Source organism: Phalangium opilio, unplaced genomic scaffold, assembly GCF_054372755.1.
Source record: "Phalangium opilio isolate 3A_F unplaced genomic scaffold, DU_Popi_V2 ptg000360l_1, whole genome shotgun sequence".
Taxonomy (NCBI): Eukaryota; Metazoa; Arthropoda; class Arachnida; order Opiliones; family Phalangiidae; genus Phalangium; species Phalangium opilio.
In genome coordinates this window covers 3,863,796-3,882,291 of record NW_028324230.1, presented here as the reverse complement: position 1 = coordinate 3,882,291, position 18,496 = coordinate 3,863,796, and the positions used below count along the sequence as shown (strand labels likewise).

The 18,496-nt window shown below is 35.0% G+C and overlaps 50 non-coding genes across 50 annotated transcripts; all 50 read right to left on the bottom strand.

Moving 5' to 3' along the window:
• Positions 1 to 27: 27 nt before the first annotated feature.
• TRNAT-UGU (transfer RNA threonine (anticodon UGU)) lies at positions 28 to 100 on the bottom strand. Its single transcript has one exon. It is a non-coding gene; the product is annotated as a tRNA-Thr (tRNA).
• Positions 101 to 232: 132 nt separating this feature from the next.
• Positions 233 to 305, bottom strand: TRNAT-UGU (transfer RNA threonine (anticodon UGU)). Its single transcript has one exon. It is a non-coding gene; the product is annotated as a tRNA-Thr (tRNA).
• Positions 306 to 677: 372 nt separating this feature from the next.
• On the bottom strand, positions 678 to 750 carry TRNAT-UGU (transfer RNA threonine (anticodon UGU)). The gene has a single exon. It is a non-coding gene; the product is annotated as a tRNA-Thr (tRNA).
• A 132-nt stretch (positions 751 to 882) lies between these two features.
• TRNAT-UGU (transfer RNA threonine (anticodon UGU)) lies at positions 883 to 955 on the bottom strand. The gene has a single exon. It is a non-coding gene; the product is annotated as a tRNA-Thr (tRNA).
• A 337-nt stretch (positions 956 to 1,292) lies between these two features.
• Positions 1,293 to 1,365, bottom strand: TRNAT-GGU (transfer RNA threonine (anticodon GGU)). Its single transcript has one exon. It is a non-coding gene; the product is annotated as a tRNA-Thr (tRNA).
• A 167-nt stretch (positions 1,366 to 1,532) lies between these two features.
• Positions 1,533 to 1,605, bottom strand: TRNAT-CGU (transfer RNA threonine (anticodon CGU)). Its single transcript has one exon. It is a non-coding gene; the product is annotated as a tRNA-Thr (tRNA).
• Positions 1,606 to 1,737: 132 nt separating this feature from the next.
• Positions 1,738 to 1,810, bottom strand: TRNAT-UGU (transfer RNA threonine (anticodon UGU)). The gene has a single exon. It is a non-coding gene; the product is annotated as a tRNA-Thr (tRNA).
• Positions 1,811 to 2,378: 568 nt separating this feature from the next.
• On the bottom strand, positions 2,379 to 2,451 carry TRNAT-UGU (transfer RNA threonine (anticodon UGU)). The gene has a single exon. It is a non-coding gene; the product is annotated as a tRNA-Thr (tRNA).
• Positions 2,452 to 2,583: 132 nt separating this feature from the next.
• Positions 2,584 to 2,656, bottom strand: TRNAT-UGU (transfer RNA threonine (anticodon UGU)). The gene has a single exon. It is a non-coding gene; the product is annotated as a tRNA-Thr (tRNA).
• Positions 2,657 to 3,028: 372 nt separating this feature from the next.
• Positions 3,029 to 3,101, bottom strand: TRNAT-UGU (transfer RNA threonine (anticodon UGU)). Its single transcript has one exon. It is a non-coding gene; the product is annotated as a tRNA-Thr (tRNA).
• A 132-nt stretch (positions 3,102 to 3,233) lies between these two features.
• On the bottom strand, positions 3,234 to 3,306 carry TRNAT-GGU (transfer RNA threonine (anticodon GGU)). The gene has a single exon. It is a non-coding gene; the product is annotated as a tRNA-Thr (tRNA).
• A 372-nt stretch (positions 3,307 to 3,678) lies between these two features.
• TRNAT-UGU (transfer RNA threonine (anticodon UGU)) lies at positions 3,679 to 3,751 on the bottom strand. Its single transcript has one exon. It is a non-coding gene; the product is annotated as a tRNA-Thr (tRNA).
• Positions 3,752 to 4,319: 568 nt separating this feature from the next.
• Positions 4,320 to 4,392, bottom strand: TRNAT-UGU (transfer RNA threonine (anticodon UGU)). Its single transcript has one exon. It is a non-coding gene; the product is annotated as a tRNA-Thr (tRNA).
• Positions 4,393 to 4,524: 132 nt separating this feature from the next.
• Positions 4,525 to 4,597, bottom strand: TRNAT-UGU (transfer RNA threonine (anticodon UGU)). The gene has a single exon. It is a non-coding gene; the product is annotated as a tRNA-Thr (tRNA).
• A 167-nt stretch (positions 4,598 to 4,764) lies between these two features.
• Positions 4,765 to 4,837, bottom strand: TRNAT-CGU (transfer RNA threonine (anticodon CGU)). The gene has a single exon. It is a non-coding gene; the product is annotated as a tRNA-Thr (tRNA).
• A 132-nt stretch (positions 4,838 to 4,969) lies between these two features.
• TRNAT-UGU (transfer RNA threonine (anticodon UGU)) lies at positions 4,970 to 5,042 on the bottom strand. Its single transcript has one exon. It is a non-coding gene; the product is annotated as a tRNA-Thr (tRNA).
• Positions 5,043 to 5,378: 336 nt separating this feature from the next.
• TRNAT-UGU (transfer RNA threonine (anticodon UGU)) lies at positions 5,379 to 5,451 on the bottom strand. Its single transcript has one exon. It is a non-coding gene; the product is annotated as a tRNA-Thr (tRNA).
• A 131-nt stretch (positions 5,452 to 5,582) lies between these two features.
• Positions 5,583 to 5,655, bottom strand: TRNAT-UGU (transfer RNA threonine (anticodon UGU)). Its single transcript has one exon. It is a non-coding gene; the product is annotated as a tRNA-Thr (tRNA).
• A 372-nt stretch (positions 5,656 to 6,027) lies between these two features.
• Positions 6,028 to 6,100, bottom strand: TRNAT-UGU (transfer RNA threonine (anticodon UGU)). The gene has a single exon. It is a non-coding gene; the product is annotated as a tRNA-Thr (tRNA).
• A 372-nt stretch (positions 6,101 to 6,472) lies between these two features.
• On the bottom strand, positions 6,473 to 6,545 carry TRNAT-UGU (transfer RNA threonine (anticodon UGU)). Its single transcript has one exon. It is a non-coding gene; the product is annotated as a tRNA-Thr (tRNA).
• A 167-nt stretch (positions 6,546 to 6,712) lies between these two features.
• TRNAT-CGU (transfer RNA threonine (anticodon CGU)) lies at positions 6,713 to 6,785 on the bottom strand. Its single transcript has one exon. It is a non-coding gene; the product is annotated as a tRNA-Thr (tRNA).
• Positions 6,786 to 6,917: 132 nt separating this feature from the next.
• TRNAT-UGU (transfer RNA threonine (anticodon UGU)) lies at positions 6,918 to 6,990 on the bottom strand. The gene has a single exon. It is a non-coding gene; the product is annotated as a tRNA-Thr (tRNA).
• Positions 6,991 to 7,157: 167 nt separating this feature from the next.
• TRNAT-UGU (transfer RNA threonine (anticodon UGU)) lies at positions 7,158 to 7,230 on the bottom strand. Its single transcript has one exon. It is a non-coding gene; the product is annotated as a tRNA-Thr (tRNA).
• A 576-nt stretch (positions 7,231 to 7,806) lies between these two features.
• On the bottom strand, positions 7,807 to 7,879 carry TRNAT-UGU (transfer RNA threonine (anticodon UGU)). Its single transcript has one exon. It is a non-coding gene; the product is annotated as a tRNA-Thr (tRNA).
• Positions 7,880 to 8,010: 131 nt separating this feature from the next.
• Positions 8,011 to 8,083, bottom strand: TRNAT-UGU (transfer RNA threonine (anticodon UGU)). Its single transcript has one exon. It is a non-coding gene; the product is annotated as a tRNA-Thr (tRNA).
• A 372-nt stretch (positions 8,084 to 8,455) lies between these two features.
• TRNAT-UGU (transfer RNA threonine (anticodon UGU)) lies at positions 8,456 to 8,528 on the bottom strand. The gene has a single exon. It is a non-coding gene; the product is annotated as a tRNA-Thr (tRNA).
• Positions 8,529 to 8,900: 372 nt separating this feature from the next.
• Positions 8,901 to 8,973, bottom strand: TRNAT-UGU (transfer RNA threonine (anticodon UGU)). Its single transcript has one exon. It is a non-coding gene; the product is annotated as a tRNA-Thr (tRNA).
• A 167-nt stretch (positions 8,974 to 9,140) lies between these two features.
• On the bottom strand, positions 9,141 to 9,213 carry TRNAT-CGU (transfer RNA threonine (anticodon CGU)). The gene has a single exon. It is a non-coding gene; the product is annotated as a tRNA-Thr (tRNA).
• Positions 9,214 to 9,345: 132 nt separating this feature from the next.
• Positions 9,346 to 9,418, bottom strand: TRNAT-UGU (transfer RNA threonine (anticodon UGU)). The gene has a single exon. It is a non-coding gene; the product is annotated as a tRNA-Thr (tRNA).
• A 167-nt stretch (positions 9,419 to 9,585) lies between these two features.
• On the bottom strand, positions 9,586 to 9,658 carry TRNAT-UGU (transfer RNA threonine (anticodon UGU)). Its single transcript has one exon. It is a non-coding gene; the product is annotated as a tRNA-Thr (tRNA).
• A 577-nt stretch (positions 9,659 to 10,235) lies between these two features.
• TRNAT-GGU (transfer RNA threonine (anticodon GGU)) lies at positions 10,236 to 10,308 on the bottom strand. Its single transcript has one exon. It is a non-coding gene; the product is annotated as a tRNA-Thr (tRNA).
• A 166-nt stretch (positions 10,309 to 10,474) lies between these two features.
• On the bottom strand, positions 10,475 to 10,547 carry TRNAT-CGU (transfer RNA threonine (anticodon CGU)). The gene has a single exon. It is a non-coding gene; the product is annotated as a tRNA-Thr (tRNA).
• Positions 10,548 to 10,919: 372 nt separating this feature from the next.
• Positions 10,920 to 10,992, bottom strand: TRNAT-UGU (transfer RNA threonine (anticodon UGU)). The gene has a single exon. It is a non-coding gene; the product is annotated as a tRNA-Thr (tRNA).
• A 166-nt stretch (positions 10,993 to 11,158) lies between these two features.
• TRNAT-CGU (transfer RNA threonine (anticodon CGU)) lies at positions 11,159 to 11,231 on the bottom strand. Its single transcript has one exon. It is a non-coding gene; the product is annotated as a tRNA-Thr (tRNA).
• Positions 11,232 to 11,603: 372 nt separating this feature from the next.
• On the bottom strand, positions 11,604 to 11,676 carry TRNAT-UGU (transfer RNA threonine (anticodon UGU)). The gene has a single exon. It is a non-coding gene; the product is annotated as a tRNA-Thr (tRNA).
• A 166-nt stretch (positions 11,677 to 11,842) lies between these two features.
• TRNAT-CGU (transfer RNA threonine (anticodon CGU)) lies at positions 11,843 to 11,915 on the bottom strand. The gene has a single exon. It is a non-coding gene; the product is annotated as a tRNA-Thr (tRNA).
• A 372-nt stretch (positions 11,916 to 12,287) lies between these two features.
• On the bottom strand, positions 12,288 to 12,360 carry TRNAT-UGU (transfer RNA threonine (anticodon UGU)). The gene has a single exon. It is a non-coding gene; the product is annotated as a tRNA-Thr (tRNA).
• A 576-nt stretch (positions 12,361 to 12,936) lies between these two features.
• On the bottom strand, positions 12,937 to 13,009 carry TRNAT-GGU (transfer RNA threonine (anticodon GGU)). Its single transcript has one exon. It is a non-coding gene; the product is annotated as a tRNA-Thr (tRNA).
• A 372-nt stretch (positions 13,010 to 13,381) lies between these two features.
• TRNAY-GUA (transfer RNA tyrosine (anticodon GUA)) lies at positions 13,382 to 13,452 on the bottom strand. Its single transcript has one exon. It is a non-coding gene; the product is annotated as a tRNA-Tyr (tRNA).
• A 372-nt stretch (positions 13,453 to 13,824) lies between these two features.
• On the bottom strand, positions 13,825 to 13,897 carry TRNAT-UGU (transfer RNA threonine (anticodon UGU)). Its single transcript has one exon. It is a non-coding gene; the product is annotated as a tRNA-Thr (tRNA).
• Positions 13,898 to 14,269: 372 nt separating this feature from the next.
• On the bottom strand, positions 14,270 to 14,342 carry TRNAT-UGU (transfer RNA threonine (anticodon UGU)). Its single transcript has one exon. It is a non-coding gene; the product is annotated as a tRNA-Thr (tRNA).
• A 372-nt stretch (positions 14,343 to 14,714) lies between these two features.
• Positions 14,715 to 14,787, bottom strand: TRNAT-UGU (transfer RNA threonine (anticodon UGU)). Its single transcript has one exon. It is a non-coding gene; the product is annotated as a tRNA-Thr (tRNA).
• A 577-nt stretch (positions 14,788 to 15,364) lies between these two features.
• On the bottom strand, positions 15,365 to 15,437 carry TRNAT-GGU (transfer RNA threonine (anticodon GGU)). Its single transcript has one exon. It is a non-coding gene; the product is annotated as a tRNA-Thr (tRNA).
• Positions 15,438 to 15,603: 166 nt separating this feature from the next.
• TRNAT-CGU (transfer RNA threonine (anticodon CGU)) lies at positions 15,604 to 15,676 on the bottom strand. The gene has a single exon. It is a non-coding gene; the product is annotated as a tRNA-Thr (tRNA).
• Positions 15,677 to 16,048: 372 nt separating this feature from the next.
• On the bottom strand, positions 16,049 to 16,121 carry TRNAT-UGU (transfer RNA threonine (anticodon UGU)). The gene has a single exon. It is a non-coding gene; the product is annotated as a tRNA-Thr (tRNA).
• Positions 16,122 to 16,287: 166 nt separating this feature from the next.
• Positions 16,288 to 16,360, bottom strand: TRNAT-CGU (transfer RNA threonine (anticodon CGU)). The gene has a single exon. It is a non-coding gene; the product is annotated as a tRNA-Thr (tRNA).
• A 372-nt stretch (positions 16,361 to 16,732) lies between these two features.
• On the bottom strand, positions 16,733 to 16,805 carry TRNAT-UGU (transfer RNA threonine (anticodon UGU)). The gene has a single exon. It is a non-coding gene; the product is annotated as a tRNA-Thr (tRNA).
• A 576-nt stretch (positions 16,806 to 17,381) lies between these two features.
• On the bottom strand, positions 17,382 to 17,454 carry TRNAT-GGU (transfer RNA threonine (anticodon GGU)). Its single transcript has one exon. It is a non-coding gene; the product is annotated as a tRNA-Thr (tRNA).
• A 372-nt stretch (positions 17,455 to 17,826) lies between these two features.
• TRNAY-GUA (transfer RNA tyrosine (anticodon GUA)) lies at positions 17,827 to 17,897 on the bottom strand. The gene has a single exon. It is a non-coding gene; the product is annotated as a tRNA-Tyr (tRNA).
• Positions 17,898 to 18,269: 372 nt separating this feature from the next.
• Positions 18,270 to 18,342, bottom strand: TRNAT-UGU (transfer RNA threonine (anticodon UGU)). Its single transcript has one exon. It is a non-coding gene; the product is annotated as a tRNA-Thr (tRNA).
• Between the last annotated feature and the right edge of the window lie 154 nt (positions 18,343 to 18,496).

The following is an 18,496-nucleotide window of genomic DNA, read 5'->3' as shown; positions in this document are numbered from 1 at the left end:
AAAAATAATTCAAGTAACATAACAGCAAGGCTCCGACGAGAATCGAACTCATGATCTCCTGTTTACAAGACAGGCGCTTTAACCACTAAGCCACGGAGCTCTTGCTCTGAAACGATATGAATTCTGAATATTCCAGTAATTTAACTAAATTTACTCATCGGAACTTTTACCCTATTGTTTAATTTTTCAAAATTTAATATCTACGAAAAATAATTCAAGTAACATAACAGCAAGGCTCCGACGAGAATCGAACTCATAATCTCCTTTTTACAAGACAGGCGCTTTAACCACTAAGCCACGGAGCCCTTGCTTTGAAGCGATATTAATGCTGAATTTTTCAGTAAATTAACTCAATTAACTCGTCGCAACTTTTACCCTATTGTTTGCATATATGCATATATAAATCAACTATTATTTTTAATTTTTTCAAAATTTGATAGCTACGAAATCTAGTTCATGAAACTTAACAGCAAGGCTCCGACGACAATCGAACTCATGGTCTCCTGTTTACGAGACAGGAGCTTTAACCACAAAGCCACGGAGCTCTTGCTCTGAAACGATATGAATTCTGAATATTCCAGTAATTTAACTAAATTAACTCATCGGAACTTTTACCCTATTGTTTTATTTTTCAAAGTTTAATAGCTACGAAAAATAATTCAAGTAACATAACAGCAAGGCTCCGACGAGAATCGAACTCATGATCTCCTGTTTACAAGACAGGCGCCTTAACCACTAAGCCACGGAGCTCTTGCTCTGAAACGATATGAATTCTGAATATTCCAGTAATTTAACTAAATTAACTCATCGGAACTTTTACCCTATTGTTTTATTTTTCAAAGTTTAATAGCTACGAAAAATAATTCAAGTAACATAACAGCAAGGCTCCGACGAGAATCGAACTCATGATCTCCTGTTTACAAGACAGGCGCTTTAACCACTAAGCCACGGAGCTCTTGCTCTGAAACGATATGAATTCTGAATATTCCAGTAATTTAACTAAATTAACTCATCGGAACTTTTACCCTATTGTTTTATTTTTCAAAGTTTAATAGCTACGAAAAATAATTCAAGTAACATAACAGCAAGGCTCCGACGAGAATCGAACTCATGATCTCCTGTTTACAAGACAGGCGCCTTAACCACTAATCCACGGAGCTCTTGCTCTGAAACGATATGAATTCTGAATATTCCAGTTATTTAACTAAATTTACTCATCGGAACTTTTACCCTATTGTTTTATTTTTCAAAATTTAATAGCTACGAAAAAAAATTCAAGTAACAAAACAGCAAGGCTCCGACGAGAATCGAACTCATGATCTCCTGTTTACCAGACAGGCGCTTTAACCACTAAGCCACGGAGCCCTTGCTTTGAAGCGATATTAATGCTGAATTTTTCAGTAAATTAACTCAATTAACTCGTAGCAACTTTTACCCTATTGTTTGCATATTTGCATATATAAATCAACTATTATTTTTAATTTTTTCAAAATTTGATAGCTACGAAATCTAGTTCATGTGACTTAACAGCAAGGCTCCGACGACAATTGAACTCATGATCTCCTGTTTACGAGACAGGCGCTTTAACCACTAAGCCACGGAGCTCTTGCTCTGAAACGATATGAATTCTGAATATTCCAGTAATTTAACTAAATTAACTCATTGGAACTTTTACCCTATTGTTTTATTTTTCAAAATTTAATAGCTACGAAAAATAATTCAAGTAACATAACAGCAAGGCTCCGACGAGAATCGAACTCATGATCTCCTGTTTACAAGACAGGCGCTTTAACCACTAAGCCACGGAGCCCGTGCTTTGAAGCGATATTAATGCTGAATTTTTCAGTAAATTAACTCAATTAACTCTTCGCAACTTTTACCCTATTGTTTGCATACATAAATCAACTATAATTTTTAATTTTTTCAAAATTTGATAGCTACGAAATCTAGTTCATGTGACTTAACAGCAAGGCTCCGACGACAATTGAACTCATGATCTACTGTTTACGAGACAGGCGCTTTAACCATTAAGCCAAGGAGATCTTGCTCTGAAACGATATGAATTCTGAATATTCCAGTAATTTAACTAAATTAACTCATCGGAACTTTTACCCTATTTTTTTATTTTTCAAAATTTAATATCTACGAAAAATAATTCAAGTAACATAACAGCAAGGCTCCGACGAGAATCGAACTCATGATCTCCTTTTTACAAGACAGGCGCTTTAACCACAAAGCCACGGAGCTCTTGCTCTGAAACGATATGAATTCTGAATATTCCAGTAATTTAACTAAATTAACTCTCGGAACTTTAACCCTATTGTTTTATTTTTCAAAATTTAATAGCTACGAAAAATAATTCATGTAACATAACAGCAAGGCTCCGACGAGAATCGAACTCATGATCTCCTGTTTACAAGACAGGCGCTTTAACCACTAAGCCACGGAGCTCTTGCTTTGAAACGATATGAATTCAGAATATTCCAGTAATTTAACTAAATTAACTCATCGGAACTTTTACCCTATTGTTTTATTTTTCAAAATTTAATAGCTACGAAAAATAATTCAAGTAACATAACAGCAAGGCTCCGACGAGAATCGAACTCATGATCTCCTGTTTACAAGACAGGCGCTTTAACCACTAAGCCACGGAGCCCGTGCTTTGAAGCGATATTAATGCTGAATTTTTCAGTAAATTAACTCAATTAACTCGTCGCAACTTTTACCATATTGTTTGCATATATGCATATATAAATCAACTATTATTTTTAATTTTTTCAAAATTTGATAGCTATGAAATCTAGTTCATGTAACTTAACAGCAAGGCTCCGACGACAATCGAACTCATGATCTCATGTTTACGAGACAAGCGCTTTAACCACTAAGCCACGGAGCTCTTGCTCTGAAACGATATGAATTCTGAATATTCCAGTAATTTAACTAAATTAACTCATTGGAACTTTTACCCTATTGTTTTATTTTTCAAAATTTAATAGCTACGAAAAATAATTCAAGTAACATAACAGCAGGGCTCCGACGAGAATCGAACTCATGATCTCCTGTTTACAAAACAGGCGCTTTAACCACTAAGCCACGGAGCTCTTGCTCTGAAACGATATGAATTATGAATATTCCAGTAATTTAACTAAATTAACTCATCGGAACTTTTACCCTATTGTTTTATTTTTCAAAATTTAATAGCTACGAAAAAAAATTCAAGTAACATAACAGCAAGGCTCCGACGAGAATCGAACTCATGATCTCCTGTTTACCAGACAGGCGCTTTAACCACTAAGCCACGGAGCCCTTGCTTTGAAGCGATATTAATGCTGAATTTTTCAGTAAATTAACTCAATTAACTCGCCGCAACTTTTACCCTATTGTTTGCATATTTGCATATATAAATCAACTATTATTTTTAATTTTTTCAAAATTTGATAGCTACGAAATCTAGTTCATGTGACTTAACAGCAAGGCTCCGACGACAATTGAACTCATGATCTCCTGTTTACGAGACAGGCGCTTTAACCACTAAGCCACGGAGATTTTGCTCTGAAACGATATGAATTCTGAATATTCCAGTAATTTAACTAAATTAACTCATTGGAACTTTTACCCTATTGTTTTATTTTTCAAAATTTAATAGCTACTAAAAATAATTCAAGTAACATAACAGCAAGGCTCCGACGAGAATCGAACTCATGATCTCCTGTTTACAAGACAGGCGCTTTAACCACTAAGCCACGGAGCCCGTGCTTTGAAGCGATATTAATGCTGAATTTTTCAGTAAATTAACTCAATTAACTCTTCGCAACTTTTACCCTATTGTTTGCATACATAAATCAACTATAATTTTTAATTTTTTCAAAATTTGATAGCTACGAAATCTAGTTCATGTGACTTAACAGCAAGGCTCCGACGACAATTGAACTCATGATCTACTGTTTACGAGACAGGCGCTTTAACCACTAAGCCAAGGAGATCTTGCTCTGAAACGATATGAATTCTGAATATTCCAGTAATTTAACTAAATTAACTCATCGGAACTTTTACCCTATTTTTTTATTTTTCAAAATTTAATATCTACGAAAAATAATTCAAGTAACATAACAGCAAGGCTCCGACGAGAATCGAACTCATGATCTCCTTTTTACAAGACAGGCGCTTTAACCACAAAGCCACGGAGCTCTTGCTCTGAAACGATATGAATTCTGAATATTCCAGTAATTTAACTAAATTAACTCTCGGAACTTTAACCCTATTGTTTTATTTTTCAAAATTTAATAGCTACGAAAAATAATTCATGTAACATAACAGCAAGGCTCCGACGAGAATCGAACTCATGATCTCCTGTTTACAAGACAGGCGCTTTAACCACTAAGCCACGGAGCTCTTGCTCTGAAACGATATGAATTCAGAATATTCCAGTAATTTAACTAAATTAACTCATCGGAACTTTTACCCTATTGTTTTATTTTTCAAAATTTAATAGCTACGAAAAATAATTCAAGTAACATAACAGCAAGGCTCCGACGAGAATCGAACTCATGATCTCCTGTTTACAAGACAGGCGCTTTAACCACTAAGTCACGGAGCCCGTGCTTTGAAGCGATATTAATGCTGAATTTTTCAGTAAATTAACTCAATTAACTCGTCGCAACTTTTGCCATATTGTTTGCATATATGCATATATAAATCAACTATTATTTTTAATTTTTTCAAAATTTGATAGCTATGAAATCTAGTTCATGTAACTTAACAGCAAGGCTCCGACGACAATCGAACTCATGATCTCATGTTTACGAGACAGGCGCTTTAACCACTAAGCCACGGAGCTCTTGCTCTGAAACGATATGAATTCTGAATATTCCAGTAATTTAACTAAATTAACTCATTGGAACTTTTACCCTATTGTTTTATTTTTCAAAATTTAATAGCTACGAAAAATAATTCAAGTAACATAACAGCAGGGCTCCGACGAGAATCGAACTCATGATCTCCTGTTTACAAGACAGGCGCTTTAACCACTAAGCCACGGAGCTCTTGCTCTGAAACGATATGAATTCTGAATATTCCAGTAATTTAACTAAATTAACTCATCGGAACTTTTACCCTATTGTTTTATTTTTCAAAATTTAATAGCTACGAAAAATAATTCAAGTAACATAACAGCAAGGCTCCGACGAGAATCGAACTCATGATCTCCTTTTTACAAGACAGGCGCTTTAACCACAAAGCCACGGAGCTCTTGCTCTGAAACGATATGAATTCTGAATATTCCAGTAATTTAACTAAATTAACTCTCGGAACTTTAACCCTATTGTTTTATTTTTCAAAATTTAATAGCTACGAAAAATAATTCATGTAACATAACAGCAAGGCTCCGACGAGAATCGAACTCATGATCTCCTGTTTACAAGACAGGCGCTTTAACCACAAAGCCACGGAGCTCTTGCTCTGAAACGATATGAATTCTGAATATTCCAGTAATTTAACTAAATTAACTCTCGGAACTTTTACCCTATTGTTTTATTTTTCAAAATTTAATAGCTACGAAAAAAAATTCAAGTAACATAACAGCAGGGCTCCGACGAGAATCGAACTCATGATCTCCTGTTTACAAGACAGGCGCTTTAACCACTAAGCCACGGAGCCCGTGCTTTGAAGCGATATTAATGCTGAATTTTTCAGTAAATTAACTCAATTAACTCGCCGCAACTTTTACCCTATTGTTTGCATATTTGCATATATAAATCAACTATTATTTTTAATTTTTTCAAAATTTGATAGCTACGAAATCTAGTTCATGTGACTTAACAGCAAGGCTCCGACGACAATTGAACTCATGATCTCCTGTTTACGAGACAGGCGCTTTAACCACTAAGCCACGGAGATTTTGCTCTGAAACGATATGAATTCTGAATATTCCAGTAATTTAACTAAATTAACTCATCGGAACTTTTACCCTATTGTTTCATTTTTCAAAAATTAATAGCTACGAAAAATAATTCAAGTAACATAACAGCAAGGCTCTGACGAGAATCGAACTCATGATCTCCTGTTTACAAGACAGGCGCTTTAACCACTAAGCCACGGAGCCCTTGCTTTGAAGCGATATTAATGCTGAATTTTTCAGTAAATTAACTCAATTAACTCGCCGCAACTTTTACCCTATTATTTGCATATATGCATATGTAAATCAACTATTATTTTTAATTTTTTCAAAATTTGATAGCTACGAAATCTAGTTCATGTAACTTAACAGCAAGGCTCCGACGACAATCGAACACATGATCTCCTGTTTACGAGACAGGCGCTTTAACCACTAAGCCACGGAGCTCTTGCTCTGAAACGATATGAATTCTGAATATTCCAGTAATTTAACTAAATTAACTCATCGGAACTTTTACCCTATTGTTTTATTTTTCAAAATTAAATAGCTACGAAAAAAAATTCAAGTAACATAACAGCAAGGCTCCGACGAGAATCGAACTCATGATCTCCTGTTTACAAGACAGGCGCTTTAACCACTAAGCCACGGAGCCCGTGCTTTGAAGCGATATTAATGCTGAATTTTTCAGTAAATTAACTCAATTAACTAGTCGCAACTTTTGCCATATTGTTTGCACATATGCATATATAAATCAACTATTATTTTTAATTTTTTCAAAATTTGATAGCTATGAAATCTAGTTCATGTAACTTAACAGCAAGGCTCCGACGACAATCGAACTCATGATCTCATGTTTACGAGACAGGCGCTTTAACCACTAAGCCACGGAGCTCTTGCTCTGAAACGATATGAATTCTGAATATTCCAGTAATTTAACTAAATTAACTCATTGGAACTTTTACCCTATTGTTTTATTTTTCAAAATTTAATAGCTACGAAAAATAATTCAAGTAACATAACAGCAGGACTCCGACGAGAATCGAACTCATGATCTCCTGTTTACAAGACAGGCGCTTTAACCACTAAGCCACGGAGCTCTTGCTCTGAAACGATATGAATTCTGAATATTCCAGTAATTTAACTAAATTAACTCGCCGCAACTTTTACCCTATTATTTGCATATATCCATATGTAAATCAACTATTATTTTTAATTTTTTCAAAATTTGATAGCTACGAAATCTAGTTCAAGTAACATAACAGCAAGGCTCCGACGAGAATCCAACTCATGATCTCCTGTTTACAAGACAGGCGCTTTAACCACTAAGCCACGGAGCCCTTGCTTTGAAGCGATATTAATGCTGAATTTTTCAGTAAATTAACTCAATTAACTCGCCGCAACTTTTACCCTATTATTTGCATATATGCATATGTAAATCAACTATTATTTTTAATTTTTTCAAAATTTGATAGCTACGAAATCTAGTTCATGTAACTTAACAGCAAGGCTCCGACGACAATCGAACACATGATCTCCTGTTTACGAGACAGGCGCTTTAACCACTAAGCCACGGAGCTCTTGCTCTGAAACGATATGAATTCTGAATATTCCAGTAATTTAACTAAATTAACTCATTGGAACTTTTACCCTATTGTTTTATTTTTCAAAATTTAATAGCTACGAAAAATAATTCAAGTAACATAACAGCAAGGCTCCGACGAGAATCGAACTCATGATCTCCTTTTTACAAGACAGGCGCTTTAACCACAAAGCCACGGAGCTCTTGCTCTGAAACGATATGAATTCTGAATATTCCAGTAATTTAACTAAATTAACTCTCGGAACTTTAACCCTATTGTTTTATTTTTCAAAATTTAATAGCTACGAAAAATAATTCATGTAACATAACAGCAAGGCTCCGACGAGAATCGAACTCATGATCTCCTGTTTACAAGACAGGCGCTTTAACCACAAAGCCACGGAGCTCTTGCTCTGAAACGATATGAATTCTGAATATTCCAGTAATTTAACTAAATTAACTCTCGGAACTTTTACCCTATTGTTTTATTTTTCAAAATTTAATAGCTACGAAAAAAAATTCAAGTAACATAACAGCAGGGCTCCGACGAGAATCGAACTCATGATCTCCTGTTTACAAGACAGGCGCTTTAACCACTAAGCCACGGAGCCCGTGCTTTGAAGCGATATTAATGCTGAATTTTTCAGTAAATTAACTCAATTAACTCGCCGCAACTTTTACCCTATTGTTTGCATATTTGCATATATAAATCAACTATTATTTTTAATTTTTTCAAAATTTGATAGCTACGAAATCTAGTTCATGTGACTTAACAGCAAGGCTCCGACGACAATTGAACTCATGATCTCCTGTTTACGAGACAGGCGCTTTAACCACTAAGCCACGGAGATTTTGCTCTGAAACGATATGAATTCTGAATATTCCAGTAATTTAACTAAATTAACTCATCGGAACTTTTACCCTATTGTTTCATTTTTCAAAAATTAATAGCTACGAAAAATAATTCAAGTAACATAACAGCAAGGCTCTGACGAGAATCGAACTCATGATCTCCTGTTTACAAGACAGGCGCTTTAACCACTAAGCCACGGAGCCCTTGCTTTGAAGCGATATTAATGCTGAATTTTTCAGTAAATTAACTCAATTAACTCGCCGCAACTTTTACCCTATTATTTGCATATATGCATATGTAAATCAACTATTATTTTTAATTTTTTCAAAATTTGATAGCTACGAAATCTAGTTCATGTAACTTAACAGCAAGGCTCCGACGACAATCGAACACATGATCTCCTGTTTACGAGACAGGCGCTTTAACCACTAAGCCACGGAGCTCTTGCTCTGAAACGATATGAATTCTGAATATTCCAGTAATTTAACTAAATTAACTCATCGGAACTTTTACCCTATTGTTTTATTTTTCAAAATTAAATAGCTACGAAAAAAAATTCAAGTAACATAACAGCAAGGCTCCGACGAGAATCGAACTCATGATCTCCTGTTTACAAGACAGGCGCTTTAACCACTAAGCCACGGAGCCCGTGCTTTGAAGCGATATTAATGCTGAATTTTTCAGTAAATTAACTCAATTAACTAGTCGCAACTTTTGCCATATTGTTTGCACATATGCATATATAAATCAACTATTATTTTTAATTTTTTCAAAATTTGATAGCTATGAAATCTAGTTCATGTAACTTAACAGCAAGGCTCCGACGACAATCGAACTCATGATCTCATGTTTACGAGACAGGCGCTTTAACCACTAAGCCACGGAGCTCTTGCTCTGAAACGATATGAATTCTGAATATTCCAGTAATTTAACTAAATTAACTCATTGGAACTTTTACCCTATTGTTTTATTTTTCAAAATTTAATAGCTACGAAAAATAATTCAAGTAACATAACAGCAGGACTCCGACGAGAATCGAACTCATGATCTCCTGTTTACAAGACAGGCGCTTTAACCACTAAGCCACGGAGCTCTTGCTCTGAAACGATATGAATTCTGAATATTCCAGTAATTTAACTAAATTAACTCGCCGCAACTTTTACCCTATTATTTGCATATATCCATATGTAAATCAACTATTATTTTTAATTTTTTCAAAATTTGATAGCTACGAAATCTAGTTCAAGTAACATAACAGCAAGGCTCCGACGAGAATCCAACTCATGATCTCCTGTTTACAAGACAGGCGCTTTAACCACTAAGCCACGGAGCCCTTGCTTTGAAGCGATATTAATGCTGAATTTTTCAGTAAATTAACTCAATTAACTCGCCGCAACTTTTACCCTATTATTTGCATATATGCATATGTAAATCAACTATTATTTTTAATTTTTTCAAAATTTGATAGCTACGAAATCTAGTTCATGTAACTTAACAGCAAGGCTCCGACGACAATCGAACACATGATCTCCTGTTTACGAGACAGGCGCTTTAACCACTAAGCCACGGAGCTCTTGCTCTGAAACGATATGAATTCTGAATATTCCAGTAATTTAACTAAATTAACTCATTGGAACTTTTACCCTATTGTTTTATTTTTCAAAATTTAATAGCTACGAAAAATAATTCAAGTAACATAACAGCAGGGCTCCGACGAGAATCGAACTCATGATCTCCTGTTTACAAGACAGGCGCTTTAAACACTAAGCTACGGAGCTCTTGCTCTGAAACGATATGAATTCTGAATATTCCAGTAATTTAACTAAATTAACTCATCGGAACTTTTACCCTATTGTTTTATTTTTCAAAATTTAATAGCTACGAAAAAAAATTCAAGTAACATAACAGCAAGGCTCCGACGAGAATCGAACTCATGATCTCCTGTTTACCAGACAGGCGCTTTAACCACTAAGCCACGGAGCCCTTGCTTTGAAGCGATATTAATGCTGAATTTTTCAGTAAATTAACTCAATTAACTCGTCGCAACTTTTACCCTATTGTTTGCATATATGCATATATAAATCAACTATTATTTTTAATTTTTTCAAAATTTGATTGCTACGAGATCTAGTCATGTAACTTAACAGCAAGGCTCCGACGACAATCGAACTCATGATCTCCTGTTTACGAGACAGGCGCTTTAACCACTAAGCCACGGAGCCCGTGCTTTGAAGCGAAATTAATGCTGAATTTTTCAGTAAATTAACTCAATTAACTCGCCGCAACTTTTAAACTATTGTTTGCATATTAGCATATATAAATCAACTATTATTTTTAATTTTTTCAAAATTTGATAGCTACGAAATCTAGTTCATGTGACTTAACAGCAAGGCTCCGACGACAATTGAACTCATGATCTCCTGTTTACGAGACAGGCGCTTTAACCACTAAGCCACGGAGATTTTGCTCTGAAACGATATGAATTCTGAATATTCCAGTAATTTAACTAAATTAACTCATCGGAACTTCTACCCTATTGTTTCATTTTTCAAAAATTAATAGCTACGAAAAATAATTCAAGTAACATAACAGCAAGGCTCCGACGAGAATCGAACTCATGATCTCCTGTTTACAAGACAGGCGCTTTAACCACTAAGCCACGGAGCCCTTGCTTTGAAGCGATATTAATGCTGAATTTTTCAGTAAATTAACTCAATTAACTCGCCGCAACTTTTACCCTATTGTTTGCATATATGCATATATAAATCAACTATTATTTTTAATTTTTTCAAAATTTGATTGCTACGAGATCTAGTCATGTAACTTAACAGCAAGGCTCCGACGACAATCGAACTCATGATCTCCTGTTTACGAGACAGGCGCTTTAACCACTAAGCCACGGAGCCCGTGCTTTGAAGCGAAATTAATGCTGAATTTTTCAGTAAATTAACTCAATTAACTCGCCGCAACTTTTAAACTATTGTTTGCATATTAGCATATATAAATCAACTATTATTTTTAATTTTTTCAAAATTTGATAGCTACGAAATCTAGTTCATGTGACTTAACAGCAAGGCTCCGACGACAATTGAACTCATGATCTCCTGTTTACGAGACAGGCGCTTTAACCACTAAGCCACGGAGATTTTGCTCTGAAACGATATGAATTCTGAATATTCCAGTAATTTAACTAAATTAACTCATCGGAACTTCTACCCTATTGTTTCATTTTTCAAAAATTAATAGCTACGAAAAATAATTCAAGTAACATAACAGCAAGGCTCCGACGAGAATCGAACTCATGATCTCCTGTTTACAAGACAGGCGCTTTAACCACTAAGCCACGGAGCCCTTGCTTTGAAGCGATATTAATGCTGAATTTTTCAGTAAATTAACTCAATTAACTCGCCGCAACTTTTACCCTATTGTTTGCATATATGCATATATAAATCAACTATTATTTTTAATTTTTTCAAAATTTGATTGCTACGAGATCTAGTCATGTAACTTAACAGCAAGGCTCCGACGACAATCGAACTCATGATCTCCTGTTTACGAGACAGGCGCTTTAACCACTAAGCCACGGAGCCCGTGCTTTGAAGCGATATTAATGCTGAATTTTTCAGTAAATTAACTCAATTAACTCGCCGCAACTTTTACCCTATTGTTTGCATATTTGCATATATAAATCAACTATTATTTTTAATTTTTTCAAAATTTGATAGCTACGAAATCTAGTTCATGTGACTTAACAGCAAGGCTCCGACGACAATTGAACTCATGATCTCCTGTTTACGAGACAGGCGCTTTAACCACTAAGCCACGGAGATTTTGCTCTGAAACGATATGAATTCTGAATATTCCAGTAATTTAACTAAATTAACTCATCGGAACTTCTACCCTATTGTTTCATTTTTCAAAAATTAATAGCTACGAAAAATAATTCAAGTAACATAACAGCAAGGCTCCGACGAGAATCGAACTCATAATCTCCTGTTTACAAGACAGGCGCTTTAACCACTAAGCCACGGAGCCCTTGCTTTGAAGCGATATTAATGCTGAATTTTTCAGTAAATTAACTCAATTAACTCGCCGCAACTTTTACCCTATTATTTGCATATATGCATATGTAAATCAACTATTATTTTTAATTTTTTCAAAATTTGATAGCTACGAAATCTAGTTCATGTAACTTAACAGCAAGGCTCCGACGACAATCGAACACATGATCTCCTGTTTACGAGACAGGCGCTTTAACCACTAAGCCACGGAGCTCTTGCTCTGAAACGATATGAATTCTGAATATTCCAGTAATTTAACTAAATTAACTCATTGGAACTTTTACCCTATTGTTTTATTTTTCAAAATTTAATAGCTACGAAAAATAATTCAAGTAACATAACAGCAGGGCTCCGACGAGAATCGAACTCATGATCTCCTGTTTACAAGACAGGCGCTTTAAACACTAAGCTACGGAGCTCTTGCTCTGAAACGATATGAATTCTGAATATTCCAGTAATTTAACTAAATTAACTCATCGGAACTTTTACCCTATTGTTTTATTTTTCAAAATTTAATAGCTACGAAAAAAATTCAAGTAACATAACAGCAAGGCTCCGACGAGAATCGAACTCATGATCTCCTGTTTACCAGACAGGCGCTTTAACCACTAAGCCACGGAGCCCTTGCTTTGAAGCGATATTAATGCTGAATTTTTCAGTAAATTAACTCAATTAACTCGCCGCAACTTTTACCCTATTATTTGCATATATGCATATGTAAATCAACTATTATTTTTAATTTTTTCAAAATTTGATAGCTACGAAATCTAGTTCATGTAACTTAACAGCAAGGCTCCGACGACAATCGAACACATGATCTCCTGTTTACGAGACAGGCGCTTTAACCACTAAGCCACGGAGCTCTTGCTCTGAAACGATATGAATTCTGAATATTCCAGTAATTTAACTAAATTAACTCATCGGAACTTTTACCCTATTGTTTTATTTTTCAAAATGAAATAGCTACGAAAAAAAATTCAAGTAACATAACAGCAAGGCTCCGACGAGAATCGAACTCATGATCTCCTGTTTACAAGAGGCGCTTTAACCACTAAGCCACGGAGCCCTTGCTTTGAAGCGATATTAATGCTGAATTTTTCAGTAAATTAACTCAATTAACTCGTCGCAACTTTTACCCTATTGTTTGCATATATGCATATATAAATCAACTATTATTTTTAATTTTTTCAAAATTTGATAGCTACGAAATCTAGTTCATGTAACTTAACAGCAAGGCTCCGACGACAATCGAACTCATGATCTCCTGTTTACGAGACAGGCGCTTTAACCACTAAGCCACGGAGATCTTGCTCTGAAACGATATGAATTCTGAATATTCCAGTAATTTAACTAAATTAACTCATCGGAACTTTTACGGTATTGTTTTATTTTTCAAAATTTAATAGCTACGAAAAATAATTCAAGTAACATAACAGCAAGGCTCCGACGAGAATCGAACTCATGATCTCCTTTTTACAAGACAGGCGCTTTAACCACTAAGCCACGGAGCCCTTGCTTTGAAGCGATATTAATGCTGAATTTTTCAGTAAATTAACTCAATTAACTCGTCGCAACTTTTACCCTATTGTTTGCATATATGCATATATAAATCAACTATTATTTTTAATTTTTTCAAAATTTGATAGCTACGAAATCTAGTTCATGTAACTTAACAGCAAGGCTCCGACGACAATTGAACTCATGATCTCCTGCTTACGAGACAATCGCTTTAACGTCTAAGCCACGGAGCTCTTGCTCTGAAACGATATGAATTCAGAATATTCCAGTAATTTAACTAAATTAACTCATCGGAACTTTTACCCTATTGTTTTATTTTTCAAAATTTAATAGCTACGAAAAATAATTCAAGTAACATAACGGCAAGGCTCCGACGAGAATCGAACTCATGATCTCCTGTTTACAAGACAGGCGCTTTAACCACTAAGCCACGGAGCCCGTGCTTTGAAGCGATATTAATGCTGAATTTTTCAGTATATTAACTCAATTAACTCGTCGCAACTTTTACCCTATTGTTTGCATATTTGCATATATAAATCAACTATTATTTTTAATTTTTTCAAAATTTGATAGCTACGAAATCTAGTTCATGTGACTTAACAGCAAGGCTCCGACGACAATTGAACTCATGATCTCCTGTTTACGAGACAGGCGCTTTAACCACTAAGCCACGGAGATTTTGCTCTGAAACGATATGAATTCTGAATATTCCAGTAATTTAACTAAATTAACTCATCGGAACTTCTACCCTATTGTTTCATTTTTCAAAAATTAATAGCTACGAAAAATAATTCAAGTAACATAACAGCAAGGCTCCGACGAGAATCGAACTCATAATCTCCTGTTTACAAGACAGGCGCTTTAACCACTAAGCCACGGAGCCCTTGCTTTGAAGCGATATTAATGCTGAATTTTTCAGTAAATTAACTCAATTAACTCGCCGCAACTTTTACCCTATTATTTGCATATATGCATATGTAAATCAACTATTATTTTTAATTTTTTCAAAATTTGATAGCTACGAAATCTAGTTCATGTAACTTAACAGCAAGGCTCCGACGACAATCGAACACATGATCTCCTGTTTACGAGACAGGCGCTTTAACCACTAAGCCACGGAGCTCTTGCTCTGAAACGATATGAATTCTGAATATTCCAGTAATTTAACTAAATTAACTCATTGGAACTTTTACCCTATTGTTTTATTTTTCAAAATTTAATAGCTACGAAAAATAATTCAAGTAACATAACAGCAGGGCTCCGACGAGAATCGAACTCATGATCTCCTGTTTACAAGACAGGCGCTTTAAACACTAAGCTACGGAGCTCTTGCTCTGAAACGATATGAATTCTGAATATTCCAGTAATTTAACTAAATTAACTCATCGGAACTTTTACCCTATTGTTTTATTTTTCAAAATTTAATAGCTACGAAAAAAAATTCAAGTAACATAACAGCAAGGCTCCGACGAGAATCGAACTCATGATCTCCTGTTTACCAGACAGGCGCTTTAACCACTAAGCCACGGAGCCCTTGCTTTGAAGCGATATTAATGCTGAATTTTTCAGTAAATTAACTCAATTAACTCGTCGCAACTTTTACCCTATTGTTTGCATATATGCATATATAAATCAACTATTATTTTTAATTTTTTCAAAATTTGATTGCTACGAGATCTAGTCATGTAACTTAACAGCAAGGCTCCGACGACAATCGAACTCATGATCTCCTGTTTACGAGACAGGCGCTTTAACCACTAAGCCACGGAGCCCGTGCTTTGAAGCGAAATTAATGCTGAATTTTTCAGTAAATTAACTCAATTAACTCGCCGCAACTTTTAAACTATTGTTTGCATATTAGCATATATAAATCAACTATTATTTTTAATTTTTTCAAAATTTGATAGCTACGAAATCTAGTTCATGTGACTTAACAGCAAGGCTCCGACGACAATTGAACTCATGATCTCCTGTTTACGAGACAGGCGCTTTAACCACTAAGCCACGGAGATTTTGCTCTGAAACGATATGAATTCTGAATATTCCAGTAATTTAACTAAATTAACTCATCGGAACTTCTACCCTATTGTTTCATTTTTCAAAAATTAATAGCTACGAAAAATAATTCAAGTAACATAACAGCAAGGCTCCGACGAGAATCGAACTCATGATCTCCTGTTTACAAGACAGGCGCTTTAACCACTAAGCCACGGAGCCCTTGCTTTGAAGCGATATTAATGCTGAATTTTTCAGTAAATTAACTCAATTAACTCGCCGCAACTTTTACCCTATTGTTTGCATATATGCATATATAAATCAACTATTATTTTTAATTTTTTCAAAATTTGATTGCTACGAGATCTAGTCATGTAACTTAACAGCAAGGCTCCGACGACAATCGAACTCATGATCTCCTGTTTACGAGACAGGCGCTTTAACCACTAAGCCACGGAGCCCGTGCTTTGAAGCGATATTAATGCTGAATTTTTCAGTAAATTAACTCAATTAACTCGCCGCAACTTTTACCCTATTGTTTGCATATTTGCATATATAAATCAACTATTATTTTTAATTTTTTCAAAATTTGATAGCTACGAAATCTAGTTCATGTGACTTAACAGCAAGGCTCCGACGACAATTGAACTCATGATCTCCTGTTTACGAGACAGGCGCTTTAACCACTAAGCCACGGAGATTTTGCTCTGAAACGATATGAATTCTGAATATTCCAGTAATTTAACTAAATTAACTCATCGGAACTTCTACCCTATTGTTTCATTTTTCAAAAATTAATAGCTACGAAAAATAATTCAAGTAACATAACAGCAAGGCTCCGACGAGAATCGAACTCATAATCTCCTGTTTACAAGACAGGCGCTTTAACCACTAAGCCACGGAGCCCTTGCTTTGAAGCGATATTAATGCTGAATTTTTCAGTAAATTAACTCAATTAACTCGCCGCAACTTTTACCCTATTATTTGCATATATGCATATGTAAATCAACTATTATTTTTAATTTTTTCAAAATTTGATAGCTACGAAATCTAGTTCATGTAACTTAACAGCAAGGCTCCGACGACAATCGAACACATGATCTCCTGTTTACGAGACAGGCGCTTTAACCACTAAGCCACGGAGCTCTTGCTCTGAAACGATATGAATTCTGAATATTCCAGTAATTTAACTAAATTAACTCATTGGAACTTTTACCCTATTGTTTTATTTTTCAAAATTTAATAGCTACGAAAAATAATTCAAGTAACATAACAGCAGGGCTCCGACGAGAATCGAACTCATGATCTCCTGTTTACAAGACAGGCGCTTTAAACACTAAGCTACGGAGCTCTTGCTCTGAAACGATATGAATTCTGAATATTCCAGTAATTTAACTAAATTAACTCATCGGAACTTTTACCCTATTGTTTTATTTTTCAAAATTTAATAGCTACGAAAAAAATTCAAGTAACATAACAGCAAGGCTCCGACGAGAATCGAACTCATGATCTCCTGTTTACCAGACAGGCGCTTTAACCACTAAGCCACGGAGCCCTTGCTTTGAAGCGATATTAATGCTGAATTTTTCAGTAAATTAACTCAATTAACTCGCCGCAACTTTTACCCTATTATTTGCATATATGCATATGTAAATCAACTATTATTTTTAATTTTTTCAAAATTTGATAGCTACGAAATCTAGTTCATGTAACTTAACAGCAAGGCTCCGACGACAATCGAACACATGATCTCCTGTTTACGAGACAGGCGCTTTAACCACTAAGCCACGGAGCTCTTGCTCTGAAACGATATGAATTCTGAATATTCCAGTAATTTAACTAAATTAACTCATCGGAACTTTTACCCTATTGTTTTATTTTTCAAAATGAAATAGCTACGAAAAAAAATTCAAGTAACATAACAGCAAGGCTCCGACGAGAATCGAACTCATGATCTCCTGTTTACAAGAGGCGCTTTAACCACTAAGCCACGGAGCCCTTGCTTTGAAGCGATATTAATGCTGAATTTTTCAGTAAATTAACTCAATTAACTCGTCGCAACTTTTACCCTATTGTTTGCATATATGCATATATAAATCAACTATTATTTTTAATTTTTTCAAAATTTGATAGCTACGAAATCTAGTTCATGTAACTTAACAGCAAGGCTCCGACGACAATCGAACTCATGATCTCCTGTTTACGAGACAGGCGCTTTAACCACTAAGCCACGGAGATCTTGCTCTGAAACGATATGAATTCTGAATATTCCAGTAATTTAACTAAATTAACTCATCGGAACTTTTACGGTATTGTTTTATTTTTCAAAATTTAATAGCTACGAAAAATAATTCAAGTAACATAACAGCAAGGCTCCGACGAGAATCGAACTCATGATCTCCTTTTTACAAGACAGGCGCTTTAACCACTAAGCCACGGAGCCCTTGCTTTGAAGCGATATTAATGCTGAATTTTTCAGTAAATTAACTCAATTAACTCGTCGCAACTTTTACCCTATTGTTTGCATATATGCATATATAAATCAACTATTATTTTTAATTTTTTCAAAATTTGATAGCTACGAAATCTAGTTCATG